Raw genomic sequence first — 12,036 nt, 5'->3', positions numbered from 1 at the left:
TTGAGCTCGTTAAGCATCGCAAAGGGAAACCTTTGAAAAGTGGCGAGAAGGCAATCGCATTGAATGTGTTTCATAAATTTTGTAAGAAATAGGCCTACCCGACTTTAGCTTTAAAGGATTTGCGAAGCTGACATCCGAGTTCACTTGTGTTTCGGAGTGGAGCATTAATACCGCGCGCAGCGAACGACTGCACTAAGGATTGGTAAGAACACCTGGGAAATCGAAGAAGCGCTTACTTGGAAGACGTTCGTCACATTTTATTGTTTTAATATTGCCTCTTCTAAGTTCCTCGCTAGAATTTTACTTGATTAGAATATTAAATGTGTGAAGTTTTACTTATATGCGCTGTTATGATTGATTTATTACGTATTTACGTTTCGGCCATAAATTCAAATCTACCTTTCTTTTCTGATATGTTAAATACCGAGATGCCATTTATCATTCATTGTTGTTTATTATTCGCGGACAGTGAACATAATTTGTGCCGTAATCCGCATCACAATTGCCTGTGAACTACTGTACATGTTGACGTCAGTGGTATCCGGCAACAGTCTATGTAGAGCTAATCCTGATGTAATCGCCGCAATCAAGCGAAGTAACGACATTTTCAAGACTGCCCACGTGGTTCCTGCCATGTGTCCGGGAGTAGCCCAGTGATTCTCCAATCAGCGTTTAGACCGCGGATGGATACATATGGATACACATTTTTCTTTGTTTACATCAGGTTCGGTTCTCTCGGTGACGGGAGAATATAACCCTACTATACTATGTAAAATAGGGTTTCAAACTGCTTTGAATATTCAATAATAATAATAATAATAATAATAATAATAATAATAATAATAATATCTATTCAGAACCTAATGAACTATCATATATTGCAGAAGTTCTACCTTCCGTGGTTTCCCATTTTCACACCAGGCAAATGCCGGGGCTGTACCTTAATTAAGGCCACGGCCGCTTCCTTCCACTTCCTAGGCCTTTCCTATCCCATCGTCGCCAAAGACCTATCTGTGTCGGTGCGACGTAAAACAAATAGCAAAAATAAAAAAAAATAAAAAAGAAGTTCTACCTTGTGGAACCACATGTCCCTAGCATCAATTTTCTAGCGCTACCTAGTGTTCAGACACTCTTAACTACCATCGAGAATGTTTGTATTTCAAAGTTCGGTACGGTACTTCATTTACATTGAATTGTTTATTTGGCTCTTTGGAGATTTCGTCACACTGATTGAATTGATCCGCCAATGATATCACTTTATATCAAAATCTTATCAATCTTATTTTACTTAATTCCTTTTGGTGCTATATGCTAGTCCCATATAAAAGTGGTGTACCTTTTGAATCAAGGGTCTTGCGGCAGTATATTACTGGGTGTGTTACGTGACTGAAAGATCTCCTTGGAGGAGATGCTGGGGGTGGGTCTGGCAGACTGGCATGAGAAGGCAGCTTTAACAATGTATGACAGAATTTCAATCATGTGAACTCTCTGCGTGTGAAAAGATACGGAAGATTCCAACGTTCCCCTTTAGCAATGTAACTGTTAGATCGTCCGATTTTCTTCTATTTTTAATGTAGGGTTTCCTCTTTTAACTTATACCGAATTTAATGTAGCCTGTCTTCGGGTTTTCACATTTCTCCGCTGATGGGGAGTTGATAAAATGTAAAGAAGCACGAGTGTTTACCCTCGTTTCTCTTTTTCTGATTTCATTTTAGGTGACTAAGTTTTTCAATTTCCAAATTTATAAAAAAAATCGGCCTTTAACTTTTTCTTCACCTAGTCACCTTGTAGCATGGCTTAGCCTCTGTATCGCCGGCCCTTATGCCCAGTTATGGGTTTACGGTTGAACTTCAACTTCGGAGTGCTTGGTGTTTTAGTCCCCGTTCTCATTTAGTTATCAGCCTTTCGAGGTTATCCTTAATTTTCTCTTTTGTGCCCGCCTAGGTATGGTCCTTATGACTCCGATTACTTACGGATCTTTCGATCCTATTTCGAGGGTGGCAAAGGTATTAAATTAGTAACTTATTACAGCAGAGTATAGTTGCTGCTTCACGTATCTGTGGTGTCAGACTTCTGTGATTAATGTAATCTACTGGCCCATTAGTGGGCGCTTTATAAAACTAATTGTAAATTGAGCTTCAGGGTTCGAAACCCGTGTTAAGTAAATTGTACTAGAAGCTGCGGCTTCTTTCTCCGAAGTGTGCCTTTTCGGTCATATAAAGGCTAGCCTACCCTTTCTAAAATGTACATTTTTGAGACCTGCGGGTCAGAAGTCTTTCCCTGCTTCTTTCGAGAAGGGAGTTCTCATCCACAAATGTAAAATTTCTGAGCTTACGAGCTACATATTGTAAGATTCTGAGCTTAGGAGCTCCTCTTATGTAAATATCAGAGCTTCTAAGCTCTTAAGGTAACACTTTTCTTTGATATACGGTTGTTGTTGTTGTTGTTGTTGTTGTTGTTGTTTGAAAATATCAATCCATAGGACAATAATTAAATAAAGTTTTCATCGATTTTTGCTAGCAATAGGCCTACTTAAAGTTTGGTTTCAAACCTCACGCTTCTTTCCCTCTGTGGTCCATTAAAAACACTGTTATTATTATTATTATTATTATTATTATTATTATTATTATTATTATTATTATGATAACAGTTGCGATCGGTCTAGCTTCACTTCTGAAGAAGAGGAGCAAAGACTTGGCGAAACGTTAATTTTCCCGGCAATTTTTCCTTTCAGTCGACTTAAACCCAAAAGAATATCATGTCTATTATTCTGGACCACAAAAGCATAATCCAAACATATATATGAGTAGCCCAGTAGCCTACTCAGCCCGAAGGCTGGTTGGATCCTCAACCGCTCCATCAGCTGTCATAGATGGCCTAGGCGACACTGAAATACTCTATAAAATGAGCGGTATTTGAATGAACAGCTTGTGTCTTAAGCTCGCTCTTTCACTTAATCGAAAGCGTTCCAGATTTTGTTGAAACAAATATTCTACTTCCTGAAGTCTGAAAGTTAATGTTTTGGCAGATCATATCACATTAATGGTTTGAAACGAAACGAAACGAAACGAAACAAATATGTTTTAGTCATCAGCCTGGAAACTTGTCAGATCCTCAAACCGCACTTCCGTAGTTCTCGTATGTGGTTATACTGAAACCTCAAAAACTCGTGGAAATGCTATAATTAGGCGGTCTAGGCAAATTTGATGATGATGATGATGATGATGATGATGATGATGATGATGCTTGTTGTTTAAAGGGGCCTAACATCGAAGGTCATCGGCCCCCTAGGCCAATTCAGGTGTGAGATAGTATGCCATTGCTTTCCTTGCTCAGAAAATGATATTGCAGCACTTCTTACTCCACAAATAACGGCTTTCACCGCACCCATGCTACGGGCCAGTGCCGTGCTTTGATTGTCATTCTTCAGCACCGCCCATATCTCCGTGGCTCAGGCACGAATTTAGCCGTGGGGATGAAACAAAGATCATCGTTCTGTAGATAGACGGTGATATTGATGACAAAAATACCCTCCAGTTTTCAGTCGCAGATTACAAGCTTCTGCGCCTATATCCCCTCCTCATGTTATTGTGTACAGTGGCATCCGGCCCATAAGGTCACAGGGTCATGTGCCATCCCAATAAACATTCATATTTTAACTTTTATTTACAATACAGTACACACAAGACAGGTTTTAGGCTCATAAGAAAGGTGACTAGTACTTCTAAACTGCGAAATTTGACTTCAGGATAGAGCGTACGTAAAATCGCATATATCAGCTCCCGGTCACAACCCCCATGTGACCATAGAGCAGACGTTTAAAGTGCGTCTCCAAACTTTACGCAGTTTAGACTAATATTATCCGTGTCGGTGTTTAAGCCATAACGTGACCCTCCTATAAGAAACTTCACGGTTCGATCCTTTCCCCCAATCCACTCAGAACACTTAGGGCACCACTCGGCTTGTTCGCGACGGTAACATTCAAATCTCGGCACCTCAAATGGCATTGACATGAAGTCGCGAACAAATATTATATAATATACAATACAGTCAATACTGATCTGCATTTAGGGCAGTCGCCCAGGTGGCAGATTCCCTATCTGTTGCTTTCCTAGCCTTTTCCTAAATGATTTCAAAGAAATTGGAAATTTATTGAACATCTCCCTTGGTAAGTTATTCCAGTCCCTAACTCCCCTTCCTATAAATGAATATTTGCCCCAGTTTGTCCTCTTGAATTCCAACTTTATCTTCATATTGTGATCTTTCCTACTTTTATAAACGCCATTCAAACCTATTCGTCTACTAATGTCATTCCACGCCATCTCTCCGCTGACACCTCGGAACATACCACTTAGTCGAGCAGCTCTTCTTCTTTCTCTCAATTCTTCCCAACCCAAACATTGCAACATTTTTGTAACGCTACTCTTTTGTCGGAAATCACCCAGAACAAATCGAGCTGCTTTTCTTTGGATTTTTTTCCAGTTCTTGAATCAGGTAATCCTGGTGAGGGTCCCATACACTGGAACCATACTCTAGTTGGGGTCTTACCAGAGACTTATATGCCCTCTCCTTTACATCCTTACTACAACCCCTAAACACCCTCATAACCATGTGCAGAGATCTGTACCCTTTATTTACAATCCCATTTATGTGATTACCCCAATGAAGATCTTTCCTTATATTAACACCTAGATACTTACAATGATCCCCAAAAGGAACTTTCACCCCATCAACGCAGTAATTAAAACTGAGAGGACTTTTCCTATTTGTGAAACTCACAACCTGACTTTTAACCCCGTTTATCAACATACCATTGCCTGCTGTCCATCTCACAACATTTTCGAGGTCACGTTGCAGTTGCTCACAATCTTGTAACTTATTTATCACTCTATAGAGAATAACATCATCCGCAAAAAGCCTTACCTCCGATTCCACTCCTTTACTCATATCATTTATATATATATAAGAAAACATAAAGGTCCGATAATACTGCCTTGAGGAATTCCCCTCTTAATTATTACAGGGTCAGATAAAGCTTCACCTACTCTAATTCTCTGAGATCTATTTTCGGGAGGGGGTGGTTTCGAAGTAAGTAGGGCAGGGGAAATAAAAATGACTAATTTCATTAACGCGGTTATTAACAAAGTAGAAAACATATTTTAACGAAGAATGTGTTTTTCATTGGATCTATTTGCTCAAACGTGATACACGGGCAGCATTATCAACAGTCGTATAATGCGTGCGATGCGTGTACTCTGCCGTGGTCATTGTTGTACTATTAGCATAGCACGAGAGTGTATAAAAATAATTAGCCTATTTATATCTTACATCTTTCGTTTATCTATCTGTGCATTTTAAGCACTGTCTATTAGCATGAAATCTATTCTGTATATTAACCATCTATATGTAAAATAAGTTTTGCCTGTACATTGGTCAGAATTTAAGAAGGATGGTATCTTTGTATCGGTCACGTCCACAGTAACAAGGAAATGGGCATTTTTGTTTTTTTCGTCGTCTCTATCTGTCTGTCTGTACGCGTATCACGAGAAAATGACTGAAGAGAATTTAATGATCTGTATGTAAAGTCGGGAAATGAGGCACTACAATTTAGGCTATAAATAATTTTGTTCACTCTGAGAGAGAGATGGTAGTTTAGGGGAAGGTCTAAAATTTAATTCTCAAATTCTGTGTTATTAGTTGTCCTATCGATAAATACTACATACCGGTAATATATTATATATATAATTAAATTTCCGATCATGTATGTCTTATACATATTTTTTTGCTAGTGGCTTTACGTCGCACCGACACAGATAGGTCTTATGGCAACGATGGGATAGGAAAGGCCTAGGAGTTGGAAGGAAGCGGCCGTAGCCTTAATTAAGGTATGAAAATGGTGTGAAAATGGGACACCACGGAAAACCATCTTCAGGGCTGCCGACAGTGGGATTCGAACCCACTACCTCCCGGATGCAAGCTCACAGTCGCACGCCTCTAACCGCACGGCCAACTCGCCCGGTTTATACATTTTTACCGTGCCGGCTATTATAAGAGAGATATTAATGAATTTCTGTTTTTGTTGCTAAGTCCATATCAGCGGCGAACCACGAGAAAATAGGTTAACAGAATTGAATGAAAATCGGTATGTATAGTCATAGAATAAGGCACTACAGTCTAGGCTATAACTAATGTTATTCACGCTGGGTGAAATGGTAGTTAAGGGAAAGGCGCCTAAAATTTAATTTTTAAATACCCATGTTACTGGTCCTATCAAAAAGTACCTACTACATAACAAAAGTTATAGAGAATACAATTTCCGATCATTTATATCTTATGCAGTTTAACCGTAGCAACTATAATGGAATTGATAAATTTAGACTTTTGTTGCTTGGTCCAAATCAACGCCGAGCATTGCTAACATGGAAATATTGCTCAATCGTGTTAGCTGGCAATGGCTTTTGTTATGCCTGTCATAAGGTGTAAAACCGCATGGTCATTGGTTCGTATCGACAAGAAAAATTGTGTTTATAAAAATGAGATAAGCCCGTAAACAAATGTTTGAAGTATAAGACAAGAGGGAGTCACGAAAGAAGGAAGAACTCGCTTTACATTAGATCCCTCATATCACAGAGTTGGAAGAAAACTAAATGTGAATATCTCCAATATCGAAAGCTCATAAAACTGATCAACAATAACATTACACTGACCATTGTCGTGATGAGATTTTTCTCTTCTGCTGCCACTCATCTCTGATAGATGGGATTACTTCTGGGTCCCGAGTAAAACACTGTGCCTGAATGCTGGCGTAAAGTAGCTGGGGAGTTAGATACAGTAACTTTGCACATACTATATGATTGTTGATATAGATGTTGATTCGCATAGGGAACCTGAAATATTTGTTCCGAATGTGTAAATTTATAATGTCCAATGACAGATCATTTATATTGGTATTATATGATTGTCCTGTCAATAATGTGTACTACAGCTAGAGTTTACTAAAAACGGCTTTGTCCAGTTTGTCCGTCCACTCTACTGGACCTATTTGCTTCATTTTTGTTTTATTTTCTCTAGAATTACCTGCAGGTGAATCTTCGGCCACTGTAATATCTCTAAATTCAGTCAACTTTGAGTAATCCTAAAATCAAATCACTAAATGACCATTCCAATCATTGCAGGCGAAAGCTTGCCCTAGCCTGCAAAACATACTGTATTGTACTTAGTGGGTCGCATACAGACAAGGAGCAATATCTTTACGTAAAGATATCAGCGAGTGGTGGTAGCAGTGATTATTGTTTTAAGAGGAAGTGCAACTGGGCCACCATCCTTTATATAACACATATCACAGAGAAAAAATGGAAGGGATCCGACACTTTGAAAAATGAAGGTATCGGCCATAGAAAGACAAAGGCCACGAAGGCCGTGGAAATGAAATACTCCCTACAGCTCAAGTGCCCTGATACCATCGGAGTTGGAAAAGAACAAGAGTTGACCGAGGGAGGTCGGATAGGATAGATGAAAGTGAGGAGCCTGGCACAAGTATGTGGAAGCAATGCCAGGGCTCAGCTAAGGGACCCATGGTCACCAACCCACACTCCCAAATTAAGAGCCCGTAAGGTCAGATATCGGCAAAGCTAAAATGATAAAAAGTGACTGGTGACCATAGAAGCAAACCTGCAATTTCAACCAAACATGGTACACATATAACTTAATACTAACTGGAGAGAAATACTATAGAAGCTAAGACACCCCTAGCAGCCCTACAGGTGCAGAGGATGTGATATTATAAAAATAATCTAAAATGAACTATGTTAGTGTTCAGCCTTCATCGGCATGGGGGTCAGAAGTGGTGAAAAAGAAAATGTAATAATAATATTATTTTGCTTTACGTACCACTAACTACTTTTATGGTTTTCGGAGACGCCGAGGTGCCGGAATTTTGTCCTGCAGGAGTTCTCTTACGTGCCAGTAAATCTACCGACATGAGGCTGTCGTATTTGAGCACCTTCAAATACCACCGAACTGAGCCAGGATTGAACCTGCCAAGTTGGGGTCAGAAGACCAGCGCCTCAACCATCTGAGCCACTCAGCCCGGCAAAAAGAAAATGTTCAAAATGACCGAGATTAGGGTTGAATCCACAGTTTTAGGATTCACTAGACTGATTGGTAATGATCCCAATGACAGTTGGAACGTGTACATCATATCTATAGTACCAATATAGTTGGTCCATTGTTGGACATTATATATTTTCCACCCAACTCATTTCAGGTTCCCTATGGGAATCAACATTTTTATCATCTGATGGCCAGGCAGGCATCAACTTTTGAAAATGAGACAAAGTCTCTCATATGCATTGGCACTGCTAGTGGCTCCAAGTAGCCTACGCAGTGACCTCCATGGTACGCACTAGCTATGCGTCTTGGTGGGTGTGCTATTTGCCAACTGATGAGCCCAACTTGGCACACTTGCTGGCAACCAGGAATGAGTTGGCTGGAATATTTATAATGTCCAATAATGGACCAACTATATTGGTATTATAAATTTACTCATTCGGAGCAAAATTTCAGGTTCCCTATGGGAATCAACATTTTTATCATGATATCTATAGTACATACATACATACATACATACATACATACATACATACATACATATCCCACGTCATGCCATCTTGAGCGATGGGTCGGCGAACGAGGCTTCTCCACCAGTTCTGGTCTCTGAACTTCTCTCTTTCTTCGATGCTTTCCAAAGTATGTCCTTGCTGTTCAGTGTCAATCTTCACCATGTCGTCCTTGTACCTGAGTCTTGGTCACCCTCTTGGTCTTTTCAAGTTTTAGATCATACATTTGTTTTGGTAATTTGTTACCTATAGTGCGATGTGTAAATACATACGGTAGTTATTCTTACCTTTTATTATTTATTTAAAAGTATCAACTATTTCCCAGAAAATTTGGGTTGCCACAAGGACAAAGTTCCATGCTGAACAAAATAATTTAAGAGTGGAACTTTAAATTGAACACATAACAATAACTCTAAAACTACAAAATAGTTCATAAAATATTGATCAACTTCACAACAAAGAAATTTACATAATTTCTTTTCTCACACAATTAACAGGTAATACAAATTCTTAATGTAAACATTCAAAAGAGTACTTGGGCAGCGCATGGAACAATTTCATATCAAGACACGTTATTTGACCTATGTATAATAAATGCTGCGGAGTAGCACGCGTCCTGTGTAGTAACTTATTTCCGTAGTAGTATTAACATTGTAAATAGTTATGTAACAGCAATAAACCAATAGCGTCCAAGCCTAATGTCTGGTAGGTGATACTTGCAGTACCATCTTTAGACATGGTCCCCAATCTCACAGGGACCCATGGTGAAAATTAGCGTAAATTTAAAAAATAGCAACAGTAAGAGTTATTTAGTTGTACCTTATGATTTTTGTGATTCATAATAAATAATGCCAGCCCCATGGTCTAAGAGTAGGCCCCATCCAAGTCAGGGATTTTTACATGGATCTGAGAGCTGGTTCGAGTAGCAATCTGCGGGGGAGATGGCGATCTCCATCTAGAAAGCCAAGAATAACTGATTGCACTGACCATGTTTCACCTCATAATCTGCATGCCTTTTTGCTGGGCAGCTGTCACTTGCTAGGGCAATGTCCATCAAGGCTGTAGTGCCATGGGATTTGTTTGTTTGTTTTGTTTATATTAAATAATATTAAAATAATACCATAATAAAGTAACTTATTTTATATACAAATATAGATTATGTAACAGATGTAATTTAGAAGGTATTTGTCCACAGGCTCATAAATCTCCTATTCCTCTTTGTTGGCCTCCACTGGTTGAGAAGGCCTATTTCAAATTTTTAAGTGGATGGTAGGATCAATAACTTCCACTTTTCCAAATCAAAACTTACAAAAAATGAAGTTCTAAGCACTATGCACTTGGAAATGCTTAATTCTCTCACAATGACAAGTATATAAAATTACAGTTAAAACAATATTGATTCTGATGATGTGACAAATTTATTTGCTTATTTGAAAGCAAGGAAGGTGTTGATGATTAGCTCTACAATTTTTTAAATAAAGATTTTTGAGTATTTTCTTATTTTTACATAATATATACTCTATTAATATAAATTTTAAAGTTTGTTTCTTTCCTATCAAAAATATTCAAGGGCCCCGATACAATTTTAAGTCCAGCGTGCCACACATGTTAAAAAAGGCTTTGGACAAGTGAAAGTTACTCTTGAAAGGAATGAGTGAAGTCAGATAATAAATATATATTTTCTCTAATTTAGTGTACATATTCATGTTGTTTCATTATTATAAAAATATTCTACGCATGATGTTTAACACGTTAAGTGCCAGACCGAAATTCATAGGATTGCCGTCTAGTGCCATGAGCTAATAAGATCGAGTTACTCCCTGGTGCCAAAACATTCACAGGCTTAACCAAGCAAATGATCGCTGACATGAAGATATATTTATGATATATTAGGTTAACTTATTATGTATATTATGTAAAATATTGCGACCCCACAGGGGGTCATATTGGTCATTACCAATTGTACACGTGCATGCGCCCCCATATGGCATTGCACCTATACAGTAGTTACTGTCCCGACGCTCGGTCATACTTACCTTTTCCTTTGCAGGGACGCGTTATATGCCATTGATTATGAAAGGCGTGTTAGCTTGTTCATACTGGAGCCGTAAAAAGTACGTTCCGTGATTTTAGGTCAAGAAATGTTTGTAAATGACGATCCTCCAATTTGAAGTTAGGAAATCATTGTATAAAATGTTGTTGTATAAAGTAGTTAAAATCATGTGAATTTGGTAAGTTAGGATGTAAGATAATAAAATTATAAGAATTAGTAATTATGGAATATTTAATAAGTATATAATTATGTTTGTATAACTTAATTTTGGTAAAAGAACCTAGCAGCAATGATTGTACAACATGGGAACCAGTGACGATATCGTTGAAGACGGTCATAAATGTTACAACAGCTGGCTTGGGAACCCGGAGTACAGTGGGGAAGTGTATGCTGAATATTGTAATTCATCAATGTGGATGAATGTGCGAGATCGCTATTTGCTCTGTACTGGGTTCAAAATCACTGTTACTATATACTTCGTCTATATCATAATTGTCCAACTTGTTCGATATATCATCCAGACTATCTACACTAAGTCTTTTACTGTTCGATTTACTCATAGTGACTTAAAAAGACAAGGAATATCACACAAGCCGTGCGCGAGATAGACAATTATTTTGTCACCCTACAGAGCACTCTTGACGTACCCATATGGGGTTGCGCCAAAACAGGAATTGACAAATGGAAGGTGGACTATGTACGTACTTAAATAGACGACCAACAGATGGCAGCAAGAGACTTTATACAGCTTCGAAGCACATACTCACTGCACATCCAAATGGGTTCGCACAGTTCCCGATTTAGAACGAACAACGACCCCATATGGTGATGTGAAGCTCAAAAACTTGACTACTCACTCAATGTGTTAAAAAATTAATATACAGAATGCATGAATTGACATAGTACACAATTCATACTGGTTAAGGATGGATAAGATTTCAATCAATCAATCAATCAATCAATCAATCAATCAATCAATCAATCAATCAATCAATCAATCAATCAATCAATCAATCAATCCTGATTTGCATTTAGGGCAGTCGCCCAAGTTTCACAATATAGACACAGACTTACTTCATACTTCAAAGGGTCAGATCTCTTCCCTTTTCTCTTTTGGTTAGAGTTGGGGATGGTTCCTTAGTTGTACTTCCCCTTGAAACAAAAACATACCACCACACTTCTAGCAATCAACATTCATACCCTTTGCCTTTATGACAACTATAACTCTGCTGTGAAGACTTTCTACCAACTATCTACATTTTTCTGGACGAGTGGCAGCCCCATACTTCTTGAAGATTAACAAATATTAATGCTTCTGTAAAAGTTCATGATATATATCAATCGATTTTGTTAAGTTAGTCTTTT

At 38.4% G+C, this 12,036-nt stretch overlaps 1 protein-coding gene across 1 annotated transcript in view; it reads left to right on the top strand.

Annotated features, from left to right (window-relative positions):
* LOC136872606 (uncharacterized protein KIAA0513) overlaps nucleotides 1–12,036 on the top strand; it is a 95,415-nt gene that overhangs the window by 26,185 nt on the left and 57,194 nt on the right. The window lies entirely within an intron of this gene.

This window comes from Anabrus simplex, chromosome 4, assembly GCF_040414725.1.
Source record: "Anabrus simplex isolate iqAnaSimp1 chromosome 4, ASM4041472v1, whole genome shotgun sequence".
NCBI classification, from domain to species: domain Eukaryota; kingdom Metazoa; phylum Arthropoda; class Insecta; order Orthoptera; family Tettigoniidae; genus Anabrus; species Anabrus simplex.
The sequence above is the reverse complement of the archived record's forward strand: the minus strand, read 5'-3'. Positions and strand labels throughout refer to the sequence as shown.